Below are 9,835 nucleotides of genomic sequence, written 5' to 3'. Positions count from 1 at the left end.
GTAACGTTATCATTCTTTCATTTTGAAAAAAAATTATAAAAAACAACCCTCAGCAGCTATCAAACAATCATTTCGAAAACATTAAATTCTGGTTTTTATGAGGATTTCCTAATATTTTATTCTTCAGTTTTTTTCAATTGAATTAAACTTTCCATTCTTCTACATTTATTTTTAAGTGGAATTTATGATTTATGTTTAAGTTAATCGTCTAAATTTTTATTTTAACTCTAATCAAGGCCATGTTTTAGTTAGATAACACTTGGATTTTAGTTTTGCAGACTGAAAAGGAATCTATCAGGATTACCAAGGCTATATCAGGGGAAATCGTAGATTGTCCGATATTATTTGTAAAATTTTCAAACAAAAATGTCTCCTCATTGTGTAGAATTCGTTAGTGTTTCTTAAATCTTATAAATATATGCTAATTTATTGGACCGATATCAGGAATTCCACAACCCATAAATATGTTGGCACATGACATCTGTATGAAAATCAAAATATTACTCATTCGACAGTTTGTTCTGACAGTGACAATTTTATAATAGACTTTTTAGTTTGTGTGTCGTGCTTTGTGAGATTTTATACGTTTAAGAAAATGTTACTTTTCATTTTGAATGTTCTCTATAGTTAAACTGATCTTCTTTATTCGACTAAATGAACTTGGTAAGCAAATATTTCAAAAGATTACCTTTTATTCATACATATTTCTCACATCAACTTACACCTTTATTGTTTATGTTTCTCTGTAGCCTTGATAACAGTCTTTGTTTTCGAAATATAGAGTGTTCTTTGTAGTCATATTTATTTGTGATGATCATACCAGTTTATCGAATATATATTTATCTTCGCTTAGATGGGGTCAATAAGTACCAAAATTTATTATTTATTCATTTATCATAACTTACCTTCTGAGTGGATCTTTATAATTATTTGGATTTTCTGAGGATTACTAGACTATAGTTTGCTTTTTTTTTCTCGAAAGTGGTATTAGATACGACAAATTACAAGGAACCGAAAAATCTAGTATTGAATCAAAGTTTTTTTCATATTTTTCTAAACTAGCATTGGTCCACCAAAAAAGTCCTGGGGGAAAGATGCGGTTACTATTCCAGAAAAAAAACTCTGAATACCTATACTTTCATTCAATATTAGCATATCATATGACGAAAACTGGAATTGGAATATCTATGCCAATTTTAAGTTGAATATCATGTAAAGGGAAGGTGTTTTGAGGAAAAAATTCAAACTTTAACACCCTGTTTCTTGAATTGATTCGAGTAATTTGTCATTTCCATTTATACCTCTAATTTAAGACACACTTTATAAGGCGAAAGTATGCACTAATTTCAGCCTTCATCTATAAATAAAGCCGAATTAATAAGTGTTTAGAAAAGCAGTAGAATGAGTCCAATGTTTTTTCATTACTATGCCGAAAAACCAATTGGGTGGGATTTGTTACTGTGTACCATCGCTGCCTGAAGCTGAAGCTTCTTCGGAACTTCAATCGGACTTAATACTGCACCCAGAAAACCTCAAGGTTAAATTGGGTCGATATGCCATCTTTTTCTTGCGTATGAGACCGACACCACAGATCTAATCTTCTAACATAACACCTTGCATTAATCGAGTATTATACACGATTCCTCATAGAGACGAATTTCAAATTAAACGATTACGCAAAAACAACACACAACCTTCGCAAAATTTCGGCCATAACGGATGGCATATCACGTTCAACAAGAAAACGAACGCATAAAAAAAAACCCCACCATTCTTCATGGTCTACGCGATTTCGATTCCGAATATCCGTAAAATAATACAGACACCGTTCAAGTGCAAATCTAATCGATTTCCGAGTTCACATGACTTTTACTTTCCGCCAATTCGACGAAATATTGTTTCACGCGTCTATAGCGTCGCGCTGCAAAGATTTATACTAACTGACAAAGAAACTGCAATTTCCAGAAGGAGCTGTTTAAATTTAATTTTTTTTTTTTGATAAAACAAAGATAGTATATCAAGGAGTAAATGATTGAATTTGGAGAAAGAAACCGTGAAGGTTTTTTCATGTAAACAATTTTTGTTACTTGAATATTGTATGTAGTCGTTTTTAGCAAGTTTTTTAAATTTTACAACAAACCAGCTGTTCGAGGAGATCCAAAGTCGATGTTTAGTTGTTGTTAAAATGCCTAGAGCACGTGTACGTGGAATTTATCGCAAGCTAAGTGAATTTGAAAGAGGTCTAATTATTGGTCTATGGGAGGCGGTGTCGTCATGTCGAGAAATCGCTAACCTTACGAATAAAAATCCAACTACCGTTATGAGATGTTGTCAAGCGTGGTTTTATAATGCCCAAAATCGAAGAATAGTAAGCACCGGACGTCGAAAGTGCACAAATGAAGTTCAAGATCGACGTCTAATACTTACGGCCATTAGAGACCGATTTGCGACAACTCGACCTTTGACTGATGAGTGGTTAGGAGAACAAGGCCATCCTGTAACTGCCCGAATGGTTTACCGCCAGATGAGGTCTTTTGGACTGCAGTATTATCGACCCCATCTTGTGTTACCTATGACGGTTGAGCATCGCCGGCAACGATTGCAGTGGTGCAGAAAACGTCAACATGTGGAATGTGGAATGGCATCAGGACGTCTTTTCTGATGAATCTCGATTCTCCTTGGGCGCACATGATGGCCGAAGAAGGGTTAAAAGACGTTGGGGAGAAAGACGTGAACCTCAGTTTGATGTTGAGGGTCATGTACACTGGACAGTAGGCGTTATGGTATAGGGTGCTATTGCAGATGCAAGTAGGTCACCTTCGGTCTTTATTCGAGGTTAGATGACAGCGCTGCGTCACCTTCAAGAAATAGTGAAGCCATCTATTCTCCCTTACCTTAACCGGCTCAAGAATCCAATATTTCAGCAAGATAATGCCCGATCTCATGTTGCCAGAGTTAGTTGGAAGTTTTTCGAAGCGACCCCTGTGAATCTTTTGCAATGGCTGCCAAGATCCCCCGATCTTTCACCCATAGAGCAGGTTTGGGACATCATGGGTAGAAGGCTTAGAAATTTACCCCAGCCCCCACGGACTTTGGCAGCTCTGAGACATGAATGACATGAATAGACCATCTTATTGCATCAATGCCGAGACGTGTTGGGGAGTGTATAGATAATCGCGGTGGACAAACACATTATTAACAAATTTATCAAAAAAAAAATTCTAAACCCTTCGTTTTTTCTCCAAATTTCAATAATTTACTCCTTGCCATACTATCTATGTTTTACCAACAAAAAAAATTTTTAATTTAAACAGCTCCTTCTGGGTGTTGCAGTTTCTTTGTCGGTTAGTATATTTATGCAAGCGCGCTATCGATGGCTTGGCGGAGAAAAAAAAGCCAGATTTGCGGTATGAATGAAAGTGTTGCGTTCGACACTGTCACCGCTAAGAGAAAATTCCAATTTGAAATTGTTTTCACCGACGTGATATAGGAAACGAATTCAATTTTTACAGTTCTTGTGTGTAAAATTGTGTTATTACGGCTAGTTGAATAGATTGGGACTTTTTTTATGACCGGAAACGTCGGTGAGATGTGAGAGATGCAGTTTTTCGTTATGTGGGTTCGTACCTACTGGGGTACTTGGAAAGGTACTCGACAGGTTGGACACATCGACATTTTTAGGGTGTCCACACATACGCGGGTTGAAATGAAAGAATTTATAGGTAATAAAATCGTCACTTTGAGCTCAGCGGCATTTAAGAAATTTACCGACAGATACTCATGAAAAATACCAGGATTGAGGACATTGCAGTTAAGGTTTTTTTAGAAACAGAAAAATGGATATTTCTATATACCTGAATTACCTATCGGTATCCAGATGGTTACTTAAAGTTACAATCATATGGGGTATTATATATCTTTTCAACTTCAAATTGAGACTCATCACAATCAATTTGATATTAAACAATTTCAAAAAGAGAATTAACAATTTTAAAATGATGATCACAATCAAATTGGAAATGAACATCTTCAAAATGAAAATAAACAACTTCAAATCTGTTAACAAAATCGAATTGGAAGTAGACACATTCAAACTGGTACTCAACAATTTTTATTGAGAAATAACATTCATATTTAAATTTGATCATTCAAAAAAATTGTCAAATAGTATAGGTACAGGTCAGATAATTTATCAGTGCTTTTTCATTTCAATATAACAGATTACATAAAAGAGGTAAAACCTACAAATATTGAAAAACATATTTGTGCTGTTTGCACTAGTGTTTGCAGAGACCTTCAATTCAAATTCAGTTGTAAATATTTTAATGTCATTTTTCAGTATAACATTTTTTGTCCCAATTTGAACGTAATTATTCTTAATTTGATTGTGTTACTCATTTAGAAGTTATTCATTATCATTTTGAAAATGTTTATTCCCAATTTGATTGTGCTAACCATTTTGAAGTTGTATAATCTCACTTTGAAATTGTAAAAGTTACAGTTTCAGTTTCTTTATGTTTGCGTTGAATCAACCTATTGCTTCCTTGATATCCTCCGATCAGGTAGATTTGTTGCATAAAAACCTATGAGATGAAGTAATTAATAATGGAGGCCCCAGGATTGATCCCTGAGGTATATCATGAGTGATAGTTGACATGGAACTATTTTATTGGTTATGTGATACATGGGCGTACAACTTTGCTTTGCTATTGTCCATCGCTTGCCACTTTTTTCTACCATCTTTCAGGCAGCGTACGAATGACACGTTGAAAACACTGGTCATCTTTCGGAGCGACTCACGAATCGATCCAATTTTTTACTTCTCCATGAGACCTGAAGTGCTGGTTAGGCCGCGTGCCATTGATCGAAACAAGTGATAGTCCGAGGGAGCAACGTCTGGAGAATACAGCAGGTGGGCTAGGACTTCCCATTTCAACATTTCCAAGTATATCTTGACCACTTTCGCAACATAGGATCGAGCATTGTCATGCTGTAAAATCACTTTATCATGTTTCTCGTTTCATTGCGGCACAAACGCATCAATTCCGATCGATAACAATTGTTTCACTCGGTTTTAACAACTCATAATACTTTTCGCCGAGCTGATCCCACCAAAAACTGAGCATGACCTCGGAACCGTGAATATTGTCTGGTTGTTGTCACTGCCAATGATCCTACCAATTCTTGTTGCGTTTGATACATGTCTTGATCAAATAATGACTCCAATATTCGAAAACCTTCTCTCTTCCACCGCCATGCTGGTCTTCAACGTCAAAATCACCGTTCTTGAAGCGTTGAAACCACTTTTGCCACGTTCTTTCACTTATAGCGTCCTCACTATATTCGATGAGCCTCAGCCGCAGATTGCTTCATATTAACGCAGAAAATTTAAACCTCTCACAAATGACCAGAATTTGGCTCGTGAGCTGATATGTTCAATTGAGAATAAGTTAATGATGCAGACACAATTCACCTAATAATTCGATGGCGTTATGTTTACAAATATCTAAGCTTATTGAATGACATCTACGATCTATGTACCACATACCGCTAAAGCCAAAACGGCGGAATCATCAGATAGGATATGAGTTGTTTGGCCATCACCATTTCCATAATTTTCGAGGATACAGGAAGGATGTATTTTGGATAGTATTTGACAACTGCAGTATTTATTGCTCTACTATCAAATGTAAAAAATCATTTTGTTCAGCTTTGCAAACATTGAATTGCATCAAAATTCAACCATTCCCGAGACCATTCCTTCTAAAAGTAGCAATTGAAGATTCTTTCATCCTGTTTCAGCTCAGACAGCTAAATTATCGTAAGTAATTGCACAAGTGCATCAAAATGACCGGATAATTTTGCATTCCAGCGTGTTTTCCTTGAAAAACTGCATTCGGTCATTTTCATTTTTGGAGAAAGAGCTCTCCACCTTCGGTGTCGGGCTCTTTCTCCAAAAATGAAAATGACCGAATGCAGTTTTTCAAGGAAAACACGCTGGAATGCAAAATTATCCGGTCATTTTGATGCACGAGTGTAATTCGGGGGAATATTTCCCGAATAAACTGTTACATCACTTGTCAAACTGATGTAGAATGGAATTGCCATAGATTCGAACTGTGTAAGATGCATAGAAACTATGCATCTATGAACAGAACAATTATCGCAGTGCTGTTTCGCTTCCTACAATGCAATTATCGCTGTAATTTTCGATAATTGTTCTCCAGATACATAGAATTTTTGACAGGAGGGAAATATTCGACTAAAACACCAACACGAAAAAAATGAATACAACCTTCCGATATGTCCCCGTCTGCAAATACTCAAGTCGCATCACTCATAGTCGACAAACGCGAAAGCAAGATCGATGCATGAAAAAACCCCGCGTCTCCTCATTTACCAGCATCCCAATCTCGTCTCTCATCATCATACCGGGGCCCCCCTTTAAAAAACAAAACGCGTTTTTCGCAACCCACCCCTAAAAATTAACCCCTCGCAATTATCGCCGAGCCTCGTTCGCGAGTCATGCCTATGATCGCTCGTGGAACGCAGCCACCCCCCCCCCCCCACCCTCTTTCACCCGCGCTTCTACGTCACACACGTTCGCTGCCTCAGAGCCGTCTTGATTGTCATTATAAGGGAGTTTTAATAAGGGAAGTATTGATGTTCGTTTTTAATGCACGTATTCTTATTCTTAGCGCACGGCGAGTCTTCGCCTCCCCTCTCTACCGCTCTGTCGAAGACCCCCTCCACCCCCGGCATCCCCTCGCGTCTTTTCTTCCCCCTTTTCTCCACATACTGGAACTTCCATCCATCGGCTGCTTGATAGTCATTAGGGGTAGGGGTTCTAATAAGAAAGTATTGATGTTTTAGTTTTTAATTTATGCATGTGCTCTTTCATTAAGGGGGGATGGATCTGATTTTTACTGCGCCCTTAGATTGGATTCTGAGCTCCGGCAGAGCGGCGGGAGCACGGCTGGAAATGAAAAAATAAATGAGATATGTGCACTGGAATTAGTGGGAATTTCTCTCTGTGGGGTTGGGAAAAAACTGGATAGGCACTCGCTGCAACAAAAAAGGATGTACTTGAAGGGATTGGATTCGTTTAGTTGGAAGTCGCTTTCAAGAAGTTTAGGATGGGATGGGGAACGAGCTCGCGAATTTGTATTTGTGGTTTGTTTACTAGGACGGATACACTCAACGGAGGGAGTCAAGCCTAAACATCCTTGTAGGTGATGTGAAAAAAATTAGAAGAGCACGTGAAGTCAGGAACTTTTTTTAGGGCTTGTCATTCATACGTCAGAATGTGTAGCTTCCTCGGAGTGGTAAACGTAGATAGAGGGAGTATATGTCATTTTCAGAAAGCAAATTTTGTCTTCAACATGAACTTTCAAATTTGACAAGAAGCGCGCGCAAATGAAAACATATCAGTGATACGATATTTCACTTAATTCGCGAGTTTCTCCACAAAGAACGCACTCCTTATGTCCCATATTGAATCAACGTTTCATATCAACTCAAAATATATTGAGATTAATAACCTAATATATCAGAAATTCAGAAAACAAACTTCAAGCGCGCCAAACGACGTGAAACAACCGATGACACTAGGAGAGCAAAAGTTGCCAAACCTTGGATTTCAGCAGGTAGATACAGAAAATAATAAATATTCTGCTTATTAGAAATTCGACAATTAGGAAAAATATCGGATTCCAAATATTCAAATTTGCATATTTAATTGGGAATCACTCAAATAAATATATTTCATTCAATATAAAATACATTCATAATGATATAGTATTATTGTGTATCTGAAAATATATCACAATCCGACAACGTAATCTAACCATGTTGGAGACATGTAAAAATTGCGGATACTCCCTCTATCTATGTTTATTATTCTACTATAGCTTTTGACTTGAAGTCAGTGCTGCCCTCAATTTTTTATATTTCACTTGAATTTTTTTAGGATTATGAAGAAGCTATGACCGCGAAATTTTGCATAAGCAATCAAAGTGTTGTTTTCTTACATAAATGAAAAATTTCAACCGTTCCAGATCTGTTGTCATTGAAATATTAGTAATTTCTTTTCGATATTCTGCTTGAATTTTCTATGGTTCTGGTTAAGCGATCAACATGAAATTCCACATGACCCTTTATAGTTTCACTTTACATCAACAATTTTGTACGATTGCACAATTATTCTTTTCATAAAAAAAAAGGTTTTCCAATAAGATGTAGCTGGTGATTGACCGGCTTGAGTTCTTGTGTTATCTGAACTTTAAAAAGCCTTGAGACTTAAGCCTTCAAGTAAAAGACAGTGTAATCTTGTTTGTGGAATGCCTAATTCCTAAGATGTCGTAGAGGAGCAGCTCATAGTAGATAATTCCCTGCACCACCAAATACACAGTAAAACCTTTCTGGACGTCAATCCTAGCTTGGCCACCGTTTTCGTCAGCTCACCTTGTTTCGACCACGACCGTTTTCGCTTGACGTTGTCGTAAGTGAACCACTTTTCATCACCAGTCATCAAAAATGTCACCGCTTCAAAAATGAGTCGTGTGGTATCCATACATCGAGCTTCTTCTTGAGACCAGCCTTATGCAAATGGTTTTTTGTGCAATTTTTAGCGCTTGAGTAATTGAAACAGTACTAACATGACGGTCGGACTCAACAATGTCCATAATTTAATCGACAAGTGGCCTTCCAGTGCATGGTGCCTCTTTTACATCTAAATTAACGGAACAGAATCGACGAAACCAAAAGTGCGCATGATTGGCTGTTTCAATATCATGACCATAAACACGATTTACATTTTCAACCGCCTGGCTTGCATTTTCGCCTTAACCGAAGAAACACTTTCAAATATAGCGTATGTTCTCTTTGCAAGTGACCATCTTTGACTTGCGTTCAAACTAAACTGATTCAACTAATCACAAAACTGTCAGAAAAGTTTTTGTAGTACGAAACCTCAGATCAGACTCATACAACGCAAGGTGCAGATAACTAAAACTATTTTTTGGAAGAATAATGGATTGTAATATTATGCTTCAATTTCATTTGGTTCTGATGAGGCTATCACTACGAAATTTTGCTAAAAACTAGAAATGATTAATTTATATAGATTGGCAAAACCTTAACTATATCAGATCTATACTGACGGAAATGTAGTGAATTTCTTGAATTTTATTCGTTTCTAATGTTTATTATTGCTTTACTTATTTCGTCTTGTTTTCTATACGTTATTCTCAACAATTTTGGAAATAGATATTGATTACTTCTGTCAATATTGTGAGAACTTCAACTCATTTTGTGTTGGCCAAGATATAATCTCCTCATCAAGGGGAAATTTGGTCAAGTCGGCAATTCATTATTTTTCAGGGAATGTATCTTAGATCATATACAATTTTTGTTTTTTTTTTGTTTCTTTGTTTTGCTATTTTTTGTGTTTTATATTCGTATTGTCCTGTAAATGGTTTAAACTGTTGTACATAGAAGCTATTATTATAATTATTATTAATATTGACGAGCAAAAAAAATCTAAAGCGAAATTTCCCTTAATTTTTATGTGACCCCACCCCAGAAGCAGCTCGTTAACCGGCTACGTTCAAGAAAACAGCCTCCTCCTGTATGTGTGTAATGAAAGACTGCACGGGTGTAGAAAATTTCGCTCTCGCGAAGGGGAACTTTAATTTCATCTCAGGCTGACGTCACATTTCCATACGGGAGCGAGAGAGCGAAGATTCCGAGAAAGTTAACGAAGGAAAAAGGAGGGAAAATTACTAATTAAGAATAAGAAAGAAAGGGCCGATGTTTAAAATGCGTGAGCCCCGGC

At 36.9% G+C, this 9,835-nt stretch overlaps 1 protein-coding gene across 2 annotated transcripts in view; it reads left to right on the top strand.

The window, feature by feature from the left end:
• The first annotated feature begins 506 nt into the window (after nt 1–506).
• Nucleotides 507–9,835, top strand: part of LOC123682270 (protein jim lovell) — a 105,149-nt gene continuing 95,820 nt past the window's right edge. The window contains exon 1 of one of the 2 annotated variants that reach the window (XM_045620814.1): nt 507–663. The gene's annotated coding sequence lies outside the window, so the exon portion shown is untranslated. The remainder of the gene's footprint in view (nt 664–9,835) is intronic. The other variant, XM_045620811.1, reaches the window with a different exon arrangement.

The sequence above is a fragment of the Harmonia axyridis genome, chromosome 6 (genome assembly GCF_914767665.1).
Source record: "Harmonia axyridis chromosome 6, icHarAxyr1.1, whole genome shotgun sequence".
Taxonomy (NCBI): domain Eukaryota; kingdom Metazoa; phylum Arthropoda; class Insecta; order Coleoptera; family Coccinellidae; genus Harmonia; species Harmonia axyridis.
The sequence above is the reverse complement of the archived record's forward strand: the minus strand, read 5'-3'. Positions and strand labels throughout refer to the sequence as shown.